The 17,343-nt window shown below is 40.2% G+C and overlaps 1 pseudogene; it reads right to left on the reverse strand.

Moving 5' to 3' along the window:
- Positions 1 to 593: 593 nt before the first annotated feature.
- Positions 594 to 16,691, reverse strand: LOC108523174 (tubulin alpha-8 chain-like; annotated as a pseudogene).
- Positions 16,692 to 17,343: the final 652 nt, after the last annotated feature.

Consider the following 17,343-nt stretch of genomic DNA (forward strand, 5'->3'; position numbering starts at 1 on the left):
TGGTTGTAATTAAGGTGGTTAATGAAAATGACTTAAAAAAAAAAAAACTACATGGAAAGAAAAGTTAAAGAAAATATGTCACCTGACATATGCCATTTTGAAACATAAGGTAAATATTTCAACATGCCTTCAGTTTTCTCCAAAATATATTAGAATGAAGACAAACTAATTTTTGAAAACCAAAGTTCTATCTCCAACTACTTCATATCCTTTTTTTAAAAAAAGAAAAAGACAAGCAATACTTTATTTAAAATCCATCACAGAAATTAACAGCTTCACTCTGTAATACAGCATACATGTTTTAAAGCCTAAGTCAGTAATTGTATATGAGAGTATACACTGCTACATACAAATTAACTCTTCAGACCACAATTTTTCAATGTTTAAAACAGAATAAGCTTCCCTGTGAAAGCAGCATCTGTGCTGGTTTCTTTTTTGGTTTTTGTTTTTTTTTTTTTGTTTTTTGTTTTTTGTTTTTTGAGACAGAGTTTCACTCTTGTTGCCTCAGGCTGGAGTACAAGGGCGCAATCTCAAATCACTGCAACCTCCGCCTCCAAGGTTCAAGCGATTCTCCTGTCTCTGCTGTTTTAACTCTAGTATTCTTCTTCACCCTCTTTTTCAACAGACTCCACACCAACATCCTCATAATCCATCTCAAGGGCAGCCTTGTCCTCACGAGCCTCAGAAAACTCTTTCCTCCATTTCCTTACCCACTTACCAGTGAACAAAGACATGTTTGGAATACATCAGGTCAAACTTGTGGTCCAAGTGAGCCCAGGCCTCAGCAATGGCTGTGTTGTTGCCCAACATGCACACAGCTCTCTGTATCTCAGTCAGGTCTCTGCCAGGCACCACAGTGGGAGGCTAGTAATTAATGCCACCTTGAAACCAGTGGGACACCAATCCACAGACTAGATGGTACACTCGATCTTGATGGTGACAATGGCAGCACTGGCATCTTTTGGAACCACATCATTATGGTACAACAGGCAGCAAGCCATGTATTTACCATAGTAAGGGTCATGTTTCACCGCCTGGTTGGCTTGCTCAAAGAAAGCATTGGTAATCTCTGCTACAGAAAGCTGTCTACGGTAGGCTTTCTCAGTAGAGATGATGAGGGTGTATTAGTTTGTTTTCATACTGCTGATAAAGACATACATACTCAAGGCTGGGCAATTTACAAAAGCAAGAGGTTTATTGGACTTACAGCTCCACATGGCTGGGGAGGGCCTCACAATCATGGTGGAAGGCAAAGAGGAGCAAGTCATATCTTACACAGATGGCAGCAGGCAAAAAGAGAGCTTGTGCAGAGAAACTCCAGTTTCTAAAAGCCATCAGATCTTGTGAGAGTTATTCACTATCATGAGAACAGCACCAGAAAGACCCACCCCCATGATTTAATCATCTTCCACCAGGTCTCTCCCACAACACATGGGAATTATGGTAGCTACAAAATGAAATTTGGGTGGGGACACAGAGCCAAACCATATCAGAGGGCATAGCTGCCCAGAGAGAAGTGGATGCAGGGATAGGACACCAGGTGGGTCTGCAGTTCTGTCAGATTAATATTTAGGGTTCCATCAAATCTCAGGGAAGCAGTGACGGAGGACACAATTTGACCTATGAATCTATTCAGGTTAGTGTAGGTTGGGTGCTTAATATCAAGGTTTCCATAACAGATGCCATACATGGCCTCACTGTCCATCATGAAAGCATAATCAGAGTGCTCCAGGGTGATGTGGGTGGTGAGAGTGGAGTTGTAGGGCTCTAGCGCAGGTGTGGAAACCTGAGGGGCTGGGTAAATGGAGAACTCCAGCTTGGATTTCTTACCATAGTCAACAGAGAGACATTCCATGAGCAAGGAGGTGAACCCAGAACCAATTCCCCTGACAAAGCTGTGAAAACCAAGAAGCCCCAAAGACCTGTGCACAGGTTGGCCAATTTATGAATTTGGCCCAATATGAGGTCAGTGATCTCCTTGCCAATGGTGCCCTCGGGCATAGTTATTGGCAGCATCTTCCTTGCCTGTGATGAGATGCTCAGATTGGAAGACCTCATGGTATGTGCCAGAGTGAACTTCGTCAATGACCATGGATTCCAGGTCTGCAAACACTGCTTGGGCATGTGCTTGGTTTCTGCTTCACAGCTACCTAGCAGATGACAGAGATGGAGAGGAGAGGTTGTTGCTTCTTACAGACCGACTCTTAAACAGTTGATGTAAGAGAACCTTCATCTCCTTTTTATAACAGGGATTTATTTGTAGAGCAGTTTGAGGCCCACAGCAAAAGTGAGCAGCAAGTACAAAGTTCTCATATACCTCCTGCCCACCACAACATGCGCAGCCTCCCCAACTGTCAACATCTGGCACCAGAGTGGTACATTCATTAAAATCAATGAACCTACATTGAGGCATCATGACCACCCAGAGTCCCATAGTGTACATTTGCGTTCACTCTTGGTACTGTTCATTCTATGGATTTTGGCAAATGTACAATGACATGTATCTACCATTGTATTGCCATAAGTACTTTTATTGTCCTAAATTCCTCTGAGCTCTGCCCATTCACTTCTCCTCATCTACTTTTAAAAAGCCAAACTTCTCAATGTCTATTATCTGCCTAATCTGGGATTTCTCAGTCTCAGACTCTTGACATTTTGAACAGAATAATTCTTTTAAAGGGGATGTCTAGTACATTTAGTACATTCTAGGATATATAGCAGCATCCCTGGCCTCTACCCAGTCAATGCCAGAAAACACTGCCATTCTTAGTTGTGACAACCAAAAATGTCTCCAGACATTGCTAAATGTCCCCTGGTAGCAGGTAGCAAAATCATTCCTGTTAAGAACCACTGGCCTAATCTAAGGCATACTCTACTTCCAAATGAATGTCTATATTATCCTATTATGACTTGTAGAGTTAGTCATTAAATGCTATCAACAAATATTTATTAGGCTTACTATGTGCTGGATAATATAAATGTATTCTACTCTAGCCAGTCGAGAGCTATTAAATTCTTAATATATTAATAAGTGACAGGGAGAGGCATGAGTTGTTGCAACAAACATTTTAAAAATCTACATGCAGTAGCTACATTGAATCTTGAGGCATGGTTGATTAAATTGATACAGCGATCTTCACGATCTAGTTCACAGCAGAATGAACGCAGAGGGAAAATGCATTGATCATTAAGATTGCTTAACTGATTGGACCTGCTATGCTGTGATTCACTTCAGCAGCCACATGCAAGAGATGGACACTGCCTCTACAGGGAAATAATTCTGAGTAATTAGCCAGGGAAGACTCTATACAAATCCCCACTCCCACCCTAACTCCACCACTGTTTTCCCATGATAGCAAGGGATATTTGCCTGATTCCCTTGTGAAATTGCCATAAGTGCCTCAGTGCTCCTTTCATTTTGCCTCTGTAGATAGAGGCAGGGCTGATGATAAGCTGGTTTCCTTTTTGGTTAGCCAGTACTTGTGCCATTCAGATCATTAAATCAAATGTAACCAAGCAAGTATAATTTGAGATTTTATTTGGAGATTCTCCTTGTAAAGATTTAGACATTAAAGTAGTCACACAGAATCCAAGAGACAACTGTCAGAAATGGAAAGGGGAATTGGAGTGGTAGACAATGAGACATCTTGGCAAAACTAATTCTATTTGCATATAGCCTCAAATTATGGGTTTCCTCCTTCTCTTTCTCCTTTTCCTTTTTTGGACAGACTTATTACAATCATTTTGATTTCTCCCGCTTTTGTTTTTTGGCTTTTCTTTATGATGGGTCAAAAATAAATAAATTCAAAATTGACTCATTGAAGGTGGTTAACTACAGTTAACTTTTATTTCCAAGGCACTTCTTGGAGGACGTGGGTCTACTTATTCCTTGTTTGTTAAAGTGAACTGATATGTATATTCCTCTTTGTGGACCTCTAAATTAGTCTTCTCATCTGTAACTTGTAAGATTCCTTCCAGCTCTAATTGTCTATGATCTGTTGGTTAGTATAATAAATGTATACTAGACCATGATGCATGCTGGGACCTCAGCAAAAGGAATAAGAGGAAAGGAGTAGGACAGAATCTTGGAAAAGGCTGGATTGAAATTTCATGGACTAACTTGGTTGTAGGAATGTACCTTCAAGATTGTGTTTGGGGCCAGGTGCAGTGGTTTACACCTGTAATCCCAGCACTTTGGGAGGCTAAGGCAGGAGGAATGTTTAAGGCCAGGAGTTTGAGACCAGCCAGTACAACATAGCGAGATCCCACCTCTATAAAAAATTTAAAAATTGGCTGGGCATTGTGCCACATGACTGTACTCCCAGATACTTGGGAGGCTGAGGTGGGAGGATTGCTTGAGCCCAGGAATTTGAGGCTGCAGTGAGCTGAAATCACACCACTGCACTCCAACCTGGGTGAGAGATAAAGACCCTGTCACAACATTAAAAAAAAAAAAAAAAAAAAAAAAAGGTTGTGTTTGGCATGTCAAATCAAAGTTCAAAGGATGAGACAAATGGGCTTTATTCAAAGGATGATCAAGTCCTGGAGTTAGGTAAGGGAAAGCAGTAGAACCAAACATTTGCTGCCAAGAACTGATCCCAGATGGTCTATTTGGATTACAGCAAGGTGCCAGCTAAAGGAGGAAGCTATGCAAAACAGGATCCAGTTCCCAGGGGCAATGGGAGTAGGAAAGATTTCTTAGAGAATCAGGGTCCTAGTCAATCAGGCTGGAACTGAGGATTAGTTCTAGCCTCAAAGTGGGAATGAGAACCCTAATAAGAAAACTAAGGCAAAAGGTCAATCACAGAGGGTAACCCAACACTAGAGGTGGATGGGTGGTCAGAGAAGAGGCGGCAGTTCAGTGAACACACAACAGAGATAAAGGTGCCCGGGAGATCATGTCTATTTTATCATGCCCACCATCAGGAGAGAATGCCTAGTATCCTGCTGGTTGTAGGCAGGATTTGGCCCACTCGATGTAGGAGGCAGAATAGTCCTAGCCTCTGTCAGAGCAGGGCTAGGAAAGGCTACCTATTATACTTTGTTTCACTTAATTCTTCTCTTTGTCAATTCTTAGTCACAAAACATCATACTCATCAATTGCAATGGTTTTTATTTCTACCCTGAGTTGTACGCAACTTCTTAAAGAATTAAACATGATCAGGCCCTAAATAGAGTGCTATGAAATTTCTGTGTATCCACGGACTTTATACACTAAACCAAGTTAGGCAAACGTTTTCTGTACAGGTCTGGACAGTAAATATTTAAGGCTCTCCAGACCATAGGGTGTTGGTCACAAGTACTCACCTCTGCCATTGTAGCATGAACATAACCATATTCAATATGAAAACAGATACGCATGGCTGTGTTCCAATAAGTCTTTATTTATGGACCTTGAAATTGAATTTCATAAAATTTTCACGTCACAAAATATTATTCATTTTTATTTTTTTAGCAACTTAAACATGTACAAATCATTCTTAGCTCATGGGCCATACAAAAACAAACAGTAGGTCATAGTTTGCAACTCCTGTGCTAAACTTAAACAAATTATAATTTATTTAGTGAACAATGATCTGCCTAATTCTGTCCTAGAGATGGGAGTGTTGTATGTTAACCTTAATGTCTGTGGCTGAGTCCCTGTAATTTACTACCTCATCTTCCTGATGTTCCTCTCTACCTTCCTGAATTATCCTCCTGTGTTTGGTCCAGTTCCAGGCCTTGTTGACCTGGCCAGTCCACTGATTTCACTGAGCCTGACTGAGGCAGTATCATATGAACAGAGGAGCATGCAGAAAAATAGATGGAAAATAATAAACATATAAAACTGTTTGAATAGCTTTTATTATAACCAAAACCAAGATAGCACAAACTCTTTGTTTTATTTCATCCTTGATGAAGTAAAAGTGTTGAGAACTAGAGTTCTTCCTATCACAATGGCTGTTCAACACTGAAGTAAAAATTATACACAATAAAATTCTTAGCGACTGCATCAAGACACAATAATAATTATTTAGTTCTGGCCTTTACAAATCTCCACTTTTGAGTCTCTGAGTTCACTTTTTATAGTTTTGGTTCATTCTTGTTTAATCAAGGCTGTTCCAAATTTTTGTGGAAGTGATTCAGTCACATAAGTTTAGTATTTTTTTCTAATTCTCTTTCACACATACTGAACTCTAGCTTATGATAGCTATCCCCAGTTGCCAATGTATAAACTACTTCTTAAAGAGGAAACTATGCATTATAATGTAGCTTACACTACATTTCAACTTTTCATCAATACATCATACAATCTTTGCAAAGACAATTAGAAGAAAAAAAAATCCTGAAGTGGTAGCTCCCCATCTTGAGTTCATGTATTTTCTGGGATAAAATCTGGGAATGTATATTTCTGATCTATATTGTACCTGATATTTTGTCAACAGGAATATATGTTATCTGCTCTGCATCAAGATTTTCAAATGTGGTTAATTATGAAAAATATGCCTGTGATTTAGTTACACTTGAGGATGGAAATAGCATGACATAAGGATTTAGAGTGATCATTATTAAAGACCTAACTGGGATATAATTCTAACTCAAATATCTAGACATAGACACATACTTTTGATTTCCAAGTAAAAGAGTAGGTTTGTAGTTATTAACGTTTAATAACAGTAAATAACAGAATATACCTGTTATTCTCCACAATCAGGACATGCCTGTATGCTGCTATAAAATTGGCAGTATTTGGTTACTTCAGTTATGTTTATTCAGCTATCTTATTTGGCACAGACTAAAATATTGACACTTTGGGGACCACTTAAGTTTTTTGTTGTACAAATATTATCTCAGAGCAAAGCATATAAACTCCTCAGTGAATGTATCTGTCTTACGGGAAAATGGGTCTCATTACTTTATATTCCCATGAACCACACAATCCTTAATCACAGTCAAAGAAAATGTACCTTGAACCACAAAAGAAACATACGAAAATACAGAGGAAACTAAGAATCGTGCCAATCTAACCAGCTCCACCTTCCAACATAGATGCTACTTTCACTGGCTTAAAACCATACTGGTCAGGTACGGTGGCTCATAACTATAGTCCCAGCTCTGGAGGCTGAAGTAGGTGGATCTCTTGAGCCCAGGAGTTCAGGATTAGCCCAGGCTACATTGTGAAATTCCATCTCTACAAAAAAAAAAAGAAAAAAGAAAAAGAAAAATTAGCCAAACATGGTGGCACGTGCCTGTAGTCCCAGCTACTCAGGAGGCTGACGTAGGAGGATTGCTTGAGTCTGGGAAGTAGAGGCTTCAGTGGGCCATGATTGCACCACTGGACTCCAGCCTGGGTGACAGAGCATGACCCTATGTCAAAAAATATATATATGAGAAACAAAACCATACCAGTGGTTCTTTGGTCACTGCTTGGAGCTTGGGACTATAATGAAGGAACAGGAAGTCTTTCCTTTCTTCAGTTCTTCAGTTTGGATAATAGGAACTTTACTTGCACATTCAGATTTAGTACTACAAGGTTTTTACTTAACCTCATTTATCATATATTTATCTTATATCTACACCATCTTTCTTTCATGCTGAACATTGCAGTGATATGGAAGAGGCATTTGGGATCCTGTCAGCGTTTATTAAGATGAGAGAATCTAGAGTCACTTTAAATGGCAATGGGAATGAGCCAAAAAACAAGGGAAAATGGAAGATTCAGGGAAGAGGGAAAATCAACAGTGTAAGATTCCTAATAAAGTGGGAATAGGGATACTTCACTCATAATATCACTAGGCAACAAGTAGGATATTGGTGCTGGAATAATGCAAAGTCTTTGTCATTTGGATGGCTCCCATCTCTGGATTCTGTGGGAATACAGGTTTCCCTTTATTTTGATCTTGTCATGGCCTTTTAGGCTCAGGAGGAGCATTGTATGTTGGTCCTCTGCTGTGTGTGGCAGTGACAGACCTCAGAATAGAACTGGCTTGGATTCCCAGGCAATGTTCTTCCCTCACACCATACTGTTATTGAAAACAATATTGTTTCTAAAAATTACTTTCATTATTTTTTATTGCTGATTAACAATTTTCTCTGCATTTCAGTACATTCCATGTAACTATTTGATTTGGAATTTTTTTTTTTTTTTTTTTTTTTGCATATGAAATTAATCCCAGGGACAGGGTGTCTAAGAAAGCCAGCCCTCCTGCTTCCATTGCCCGCCATGTCCCTTTCAGCACCACAAACTCATAAGAAAACATAGAGAAAACCAAAAAGAATCTTAACCTAACCAGATTTACCTCCCAATTTTGACACTGCTTTCATCGGAATCAGTGATTTAAAACCATGTCTCTGGTTCCTGGTTCACTGCTTAAAACTATGACTATAGAAAAGGCCATCTTTTCCTTTATTATAAAAACTTATATTTGTAAATTCCCCAGAAACAAACTCAATAATAACCCCATAGGCAGTGTGTATAAATTCCTAGTTAAGTCAGTACTCTCCAGTACTCTTCCGTTATCCTTTCACTACTTAATCTACCACATCTCTAAGATGTGAGTCACCTATTCACGTGTCCACCATTTTTCATCACTTAAATTGTGATTTTTTTCTTTTTTTGGTTCTTTACACTCATACCTTCACTATATTTTAATAAGACCCTTATAAACTCTCTTTATGTGCATTGGCTTGCTGGTTTTTGTTTGTTTGTTTGTTTGTTTTTCCCCCCTCTTTCATAACATTGGCTAAGAAGGCTCTTGTGTGACACTTAATGAGCTTTTGTTGCTACAGGGACTGGTGGGTGGACTGGAAGGTAACCCCATTAACTATTTTCCACTTTCTTAAACTTAAAGCACTGAAACTCAAAAGTATACAATAATTCTATATTGGTCATATTCAGCCTTCCCTTCTCTTGTGGCATCCTGCATTCTGACTAATTCCTAAGGGCCATGCCAGAGGTCCCCACTGGAAGGCCTAATGCTGTCAATGAAGATACAATGAATTGAGAACTGGCACTAGGATATTCGAGATCAGTCCTATAATTTCCTATTGACACACTCCCCAAACATCCAGATGGTCCTTTCATTTTATGATGTCTATATTTCTATGAATCAATTTTGTTTAGTATCATCTTCTCCTGCAAACAAAAGCCAAGAACTCTGCTGGCTCTTCTTTCACCTTTTCATCTCGCATAATGACACTTCTCAATTGGATCACCGTGTTGATAGTTTTATCTTCCGTTACATCAATTTTGGCTCCTGCTTCTTAAGCCTACTCTTCATCTATTGTGAGACTGTGCTGCCTTTCTTCTGATGCTCTGCCAATGTGATATTTTACAACACCTATGACTGGTGTGGTTGGCCATGGCCAAACCTGACCAGAGCAGGCCTCAGTGAGGACCAAAATGGAAACTAGTTCCTGTAGTTCAGGCACAGAACCATAGAGACTACTCTTAGGCTGACGCAGCAAGAATTTCAAGGCCCCAGCACAGAACATGAGCCTTGGTGACATGACATCCTGAATAGGGAAATTATTGCCTTCTGTAATAAAACGAGTTGTCTCTGGATGCTGAATAAGGGGTGAGGGAGGTGGGTGTAAAATACAGGAAACCAAAGTTCTTAACTCTCAAACCTAGTAGAGGTTTCCCTCTGTGTGGGATGCCAAGTCTACAGAACTTAGGGCATGACTGTGAGAGATATACGGGAGGCCGTCAGCAGTCAAGTCATNTTTTTTGCATATGAAATTAATCCCAGGGACAGGGTGTCTAAGAAAGCCAGCCCTCCTGCTTCCATTGCCCGCCATGTCCCTTTCAGCACCACAAACTCATAAGAAAACATAGAGAAAACCAAAAAGAATCTTAACCTAACCAGATTTACCTCCCAATTTTGACACTGCTTTCATCGGAATCAGTGATTTAAAACCATGTCTCTGGTTCCTGGTTCACTGCTTAAAACTATGACTATAGAAAAGGCCATCTTTTCCTTTATTATAAAACTTATATTTGTAAATTCCCCAGAAACAAACTCAATAATAACCCCATAGGCAGTGTGTATAAATTCCTAGTTAAGTCAGTACTCTCCAGTACTCTTCCGTTATCCTTTCACTACTTAATCTACCACATCTCTAAGATGTGAGTCACCTATTCACGTGTCCACCATTTTCATCACTTAAATTGTGATTTTTTTCTTTTTTTGGTTCTTTACACTCATACCTTCACTATATTTTAATAAGACCCTTATAAACTCTCTTTATGTGCATTGGCTTGCTGGTTTTGTTTGTTTGTTTGTTTGTTTTCCCCCCTCTTTCATAACATTGGCTAAGAAGGCTCTTGTGTGACACTTAATGAGCTTTTGTTGCTACAGGGACTGGTGGGTGGACTGGAAGGTAACCCCATTAACTATTTTCCACTTTCTTAAACTTAAAGCACTGAAACTCAAAAGTATACAATAATTCTATATTGGTCATATTCAGCCTTCCCTTCTCTTGTGGCATCCTGCATTCTGACTAATTCCTAAGGGCCATGCCAGAGGTCCCCACTGGAAGGCCTAATGCTGTCAATGAAGATACAATGAATTGAGAACTGGCACTAGGATATTCGAGATCAGTCCTATAATTTCCTATTGACACACTCCCCAAACATCCAGATGGTCCTTTCATTTTATGATGTCTATATTTCTATGAATCAATTTTGTTTAGTATCATCTTCTCCTGCAAACAAAAGCCAAGAACTCTGCTGGCTCTTCTTTCACCTTTTCATCTCGCATAATGACACTTCTCAATTGGATCACCGTGTTGATAGTTTTATCTTCCGTTACATCAATTTTGGCTCCTGCTTCTTAAGCCTACTCTTCATCTATTGTGAGACTGTGCTGCCTTTCTTCTGATGCTCTGCCAATGTGATATTTTACAACACCTATGACTGGTGTGGTTGGCCATGGCCAAACCTGACCAGAGCAGGCCTCAGTGAGGACCAAAATGGAAACTAGTTCCTGTAGTTCAGGCACAGAACCATAGAGACTACTCTTAGGCTGACGCAGCAAGAATTTCAAGGCCCCAGCACAGAACATGAGCCTTGGTGACATGACATCCTGAATAGGGAAATTATTGCCTTCTGTAATAAAACGAGTTGTCTCTGGATGCTGAATAAGGGGTGAGGGAGGTGGGTGTAAAATACAGGAAACCAAAGTTCTTAACTCTCAAACCTAGTAGAGGTTTCCCTCTGTGTGGGATGCCAAGTCTACAGAACTTAGGGCATGACTGTGAGAGATATACGGGAGGCCGTCAGCAGTCAAGTCATCCCTGGTGTCTTTTTTTTTTTTTAGACGAAGTCTCGCTCTTGTCCCCCAGGCTGGAGTACAATGGCACAATCTCGGCTCACTGCAACCTCCGCCTCCTGGGTTCAAGCGATTCTCCTGCCTCAGCCTCCCGAGTAGCTGGGATTACAGGCGCCTGCCACCACCCTGGCTAATTTTTGTATTTTTAGTAGAGACAGCGTTTAGTAGAGACAGTACATGTTGGCCAGGCTGATCTCGAACTCTTGACTTCGGGTGATCTGCCTGCCTCGACCTCCCAAAGTGCTGGGATTACAGGTGTGAGCCACCACACCTGGCCATCCCTAGTGTCTATACAAATTATTTACCTCCCAACTTTGACACTGCTTTCATTCAGGGTCAGTGGTTTAGTCATCCCTAGTGTCTTTACAAATGCATCCCTAGTGCATTTGTATCCTTTCGGCTGCCGATCTGCTACTTTTACTTTGAGAGTAAACCAGAGGAGACGTCACCTCAAAAGGTGGACCAGACTTGGACCAGACTTCCTTGATCAGCCTCTTGTGACTGGAAAAACTGTTCCTTTTTTATATTTCCACTGATCTATAAACCTCATCAGGGGGTCTGCAGGCAACATATCAAGGAAGGAGCTCTGTGGTAGGCTTTGCCTCACTCTTCTTTTCACATTCATTTCCTTTCCCTATCTCCTTTGTTCTAATTTTAAAACCATTGATCCTGGGCATGTGACAGCATTGAAATGGAATAAAATCATTTATTCTTTCAAGAAATATTTTTTGAGCACCACACTGTGCCAGGCACTGTTTTGAGCAGGGAGGATACAGCAGTGGGCATAAAGAGAAAAATCCTGCCCTTGTTGAGCTGACATTAGACAGTATGTTAGATGAAGAAAAGTGATATGGAGGAAATAAGCAAGAAAGAGAAGTACGATGTGCTAGGGGTTCCCTTAAGTAGGGTGGTCAGGGAAAACATCACTGAGATGGCGACATTTGAGGAAAGGCCTGAAGGAAGTGAGGGAGCAATTCATGTGTTACCTTAGGGAAGAGAGTTTCAGGTGGAGAGAATAAGAGGTGAACAAGTTCTGAGGTGGAAACAGGCTTAGGATGTGTTAGAGACAGCAAGGAGTGTCCTATATGGCGCCCTGCCCCACACCTTTGCTTGTGGGCACTTTGCAGTGTCCACAAGCAATTGCAGGATAACTTTTATATACCCACTATTAGGGAAGCAGGAGCCTAGGAAAGCCAGAGTGACATCATTTTAAAACCAACTCCGGCTGGGCACAGTGGCTCACGCCTGTAAATCCCAGGACTTCGGGAGGCCGAGGCGGGCGGATCACTTGAGGTCAGGAGTTCAAGGCCAGCCTGGTCAACATGGTAAAACCCCATCTCTACTAAAAATACAAAAATTAGCCAGACGTGTTGATGGGTGCCTGTAATCCCAGCTACTTGGGAGGCTGAGGCAGGAGAATTGCTTGAACCCAGGAGGCGGAGGTTTCAGTGAGCCAAGATCGCGCCACTGCACTCCAGCCTGAGTGACACAGTGAGACTCTGTCTCAGAATGAATGAATGAATAAATAAATAAATAAATAAATAAAATAACCAAAAGACTCCATCTTGAGACTAACAAGGCACATTCCTTGCTGCTCACCCCCATGGTTCTAAGATGTTTACAGCTAAATAAAAAAGTTTGGTAAGGCCTACAAGGACAAACTCCTACAACAGAAAGTTCAGTTGTCCCAATACCCAAAACAATATGTTTTCAAGATGTTTTGATGTACATACACAGTAAAACATCAAGGATAGTTTTCTTTAAATCAATAGAATAATCAATTTTGTTATCCTGTCTGCTCACTCGCACATAAGTACAGCTTAATTTAGCCTTTGCATAGACAAGGACCCTATATATGAAAAACTTAAAGGTGGCGTATTCTCCTTGCTTTCTGAGGACACCCTACTCTGTAATGGAGTCACTTTCAATAAGCTATATCTTCTCACTGTACTCTGTGACTTGCCTTGAATTCATTCCTGCGTGAGATCCAAGAACCTCCCCCTTGGGGTGTGAATTGAGGCCACCTTTTTTCCAGTAACACAACCATGGCTCAAAGAGAAAGTCATGATTTGCTGAAGATCAAACAGCTTTTTAAAATTCACCCATAATGAATATTCTTTCTACTGCCTTCCATGAACGTTTTCTGTGATATCTCAAGCCCAAGTCCTGCTAGTTATCTTCTAGATGAGGCCCACTGCTAGTCTTGTCTGTATTGAGTATAAATTAGCTGTTAACTGTATAAAATCCAAATTCAGTAATGCCAGTGGTATCCAGTTACTAACATCTCTCATCTCCCTTTTAAAAGCATTGTTGTTACAGCCAATAATAGTAATAATAATAAGAGGTATCATATACTGAGTGCCTGCCATATGCTGCAAGCTTTACAGATGCTACATAATTTAATCACTCAACAACCCTGTGGGGTAAATATTATTATATATGTTTTGCAAATGAAGTTGCTGAGGCTCAGGAAGAATGAATGCAATGCCTAAGGTAATATAGCTAGTAAATGGTAGAGCTAGGATTTAAAACTGTGCCTGAAACAGAAGCTTACTATATACTGTGCTGCTGGTCTCCCTAGATAGGTGGCTTCCTCAAAAATGTAGTGGCTTAGATCTAAGCCTTGGGACCATCTTTTGTAGGTGTGTCTCTTGAGAACTCAGGAGCTTTGGCTTCCATAGTAGGTCAAATCACTATCTTAGACAGCTGCTAGGCTTCATTTTCCCTGATCTTTTCCGTGGTTTTAATTTAAATTTCTCTCTATTCTAATAAGACCTTACTTGCCCTTCCTATATCTAGAACAAATGTTCTGTATTTTGAGAAATTGATCTTAGCTACTATCTGACCAGGCTCAGAAAAGTCTGTCTCTTATTTGATTACACAGCACCCTTTGCTCTAGTGCTTACTTCCTAGCAATCCTGCTGACTTAACTTTTTCGTCCCTTTTTTCTTCCAGAGGTCTTTGTTAAATGACTTTCATTTTAGTGTTCTTCTAGGCCAATTCTAATTGGGCATATTTTTGCTGCCTTCAGATGGCCATCATTTTTCCTTAATGCAGTTGGCATCAACTCCCACAATCACTATTTGGCCAAATAACCTTTGATATCTTTTCCCATTTGTGTTCCCAAATTGCTTTACGAGTCATATTCAATTTTGGGCTTTCCCTCTCCCCAATCCATATCCAAAAGCAAATATATCATGAATAATATTTTTAAACATTCAACCATTTTCATTCTTCTTAAATCATTTTGCCTTAGGACACCCTCCATTACCACTGCCAGTAAATTAGCAGGTTTCAGTACCTCAGTGAATGGTCAACACCATATAGAAAACAAGCAGTCCTAACTGGGATTTTATTATCAAATTAGGTGTTTAATTCCCTGAGAACTTCTCAGGAAAACAGCAGTCTTGGAGTCAGAGACTTCTAAATTCCTTTTGTATAGCAAGAACCAAGCCTGTCACACCCACCAGGATGGCTATAATAAAAAAGAAACAGTGTTAGTAAGAATGAGCAGAAATTGGAATCCTCATACTCTGTTGGTAGAAATGTAAAATGATGTAGTCACTATGAAAACAGTTTGGCAGCTCCTCAAAAGTTAAACATAGAATTACCATATGACCTTGCAATTCCATTCCTAGGTATACACCCAAAAGGATTAAAAACAGGTATCCAAACAAAAACTTTTACATAAATATTCAAAGCAACACTACTCATAATAGCCAAAAGATGGAAGCAACCAAGCATTCATCAGCAAATGAATGGATAAACAAAATGTGGTATAGTCATATGATGAAATATTATTCAGTGTTAAAAAGGAATGAAATACTGATAATTGCTATAATGTAGATGAACCTCAAAAACAGTATGCTAAGTAAAATCAGCGAGACACAAAGCGACATATATTATATGACTCCATTGACAGGAAATGTCCACAATAGGCAAATACGAAGAGACAAAAGTAGATGAGTGGTTGCCTGGGTCTGGAGGTAGGAAAGTGGATTAACTGCACATGGGCATGAATGATCTTATTGGGATAATGAAAATGTTTAAAAACCAAAAGTACAGTGATAGTTACACAACCAAATTTACTAAAAAGTCATTGAACTGTACATTTAAAATGGGTGAATTTTATGGTATGTAAATTGTACTGCAGTGTAGCTGTAGGAGAGAGAGAAAGAGAGACAGAGAGAGAGAAAGAGAGAGAGAGAGAGAGATTGAAGGCAAGCCTGGAGCCTGGCCAGTTGGCATTCTAGAGTTTTACTAGTTTGGGAGAACTCGAGATGATGTAAGTGAAGGGTACACTATTCAGAAACAAAACTGTAGCATTCTGAGAGGTGAGAGAGGGAAAAAAAGAAAGGGTAAGAGGCCACGAAGGAAGTGGAAGAGTCCATAGATAAGTCTGCCCCCCTCCACACCACATGCCCTATTATCATAAGTGTGGAATCTGGGGACATTTTCCAACAGGTTTGGGGGAAAATAAAAAACAAAGTGGAATTATTCCAAATTTGGTCTTTGGAACTCTGGGACACCACTGTTGTGGTTTAAATGTTTGTCTTCTCCCAAACTCATGTTGACTTTTAATTGATGTGGGGCCTTTAAGAGATGATTAGGTGATGGCAGATCTATCATGAATGGATTCATGCCCTTATTGCAGAAGTGGGTTAGTTATCACGAGACTGAATTTGTAATAAAAGTGAGTTTTGCCTGATTTCTTCTCTCTGTCTCACATGTTTGCTTCAGCCTTCTGTCCTTCTGCCATGGGATGACCTGCATCAGATGTTGGTGCCATGCTCTTGGACTTGTCGGCCTCCAGAACTATGAGAAATAGATGTCTTTTCTTTATAAATTTATCTGAGTAACAGAAAATAGACTAAAACAATCACCTTTCTGAGTGCCCCTCACTAACAAGAGATAATCATAGCAGAAGAAAATGGATGCAAGGCAGATCTAGGCAAAGAGAGGGCCAAGTCTCCCTCAGCTTTTACCTGGCATAAATGTATCCAGATATTTTCACATGCTCCCAGTGGAGGATATAGAAAATAGCTGGGTTTTTACAGCCAGCAGGCCTCCCATGGGGCCGCTGCCATGAGGAGCAAGTTGACGCTACTGCAAGGGCTGCAGGTCGACGATCTAACTCTGGGGCTGAATGGAGGATGTGGTTGAGATTCAGAGAGCCTGAAAGGCAGACAAGGGAAGAGGTGAGTCTAAGTCAGCAGAATGGTGAATAACTCTGAGCCTAGATGAGCTGAGAGCATAGACCTTGTAGTTCACAACTCCTGGACTTCATCTCAAATGCCAGAATAGTTCCCAATGACTGGGGAGGGCATTGTTGAGGAAATTACTGTAGTGGTCAATAAGGACCCACACAAAGATGTCCATGTCAACTCATTGCCTCTTCTCTGTCTTAGAGAGGAAGGAGGTAGGTGTGGTGAGATGGAATTCTAAAACACTGAGTAGTATCCAAAGGAGCTCAGTTAACCCAGGAAAGACTATTTTTAATGGAAAGAGATTGATTTTCCATCATAATTTAGCATAGTAATAAGACATGTTGACTTAGTTCTCAATTGAGCACAATGGACCAAGGCCTGTACCTAACTGCTCACTCACAGTGCCCTGAAGAGTCTGGGGGACTATACCAGGCTCTTTGAAGCTCCATATGAGCCACCAACGTTTATAACATTGGGGATTTAATCAAGATTTCCATAATGAAGCTCAAAGCCAGGAAGATCTGAGACTGGATTACATAGTTTTTAAAAACAAACAAACAAACACTTTGTTTCTATTAACCAATGGAACAGATTTAGGAACCCAGTAAAAATGCCACATGCTTGAATACACTTAATAAACAAACATTTAGTTCCCTCTAATCCAGTAGTTCCAAATCTTGCATCCATGGATGAACTTTGGGTGGCACATGAGTGCTTAAAAGGTTGAGTGCCAAACTGAGACTATAAACGTGTATGTGTGTGTTTGTAGATAGAGGTTTTGTAACTTTCATGAGTTTCCTAAAGAGGGAAAAAAATGGTTAACT

The sequence above is a fragment of the Rhinopithecus bieti genome, unplaced genomic scaffold, assembly GCF_001698545.2.
Source record: "Rhinopithecus bieti isolate Rb0 unplaced genomic scaffold, ASM169854v2 scaffold_72402, whole genome shotgun sequence".
NCBI classification, from domain to species: domain Eukaryota; kingdom Metazoa; phylum Chordata; class Mammalia; order Primates; family Cercopithecidae; genus Rhinopithecus; species Rhinopithecus bieti.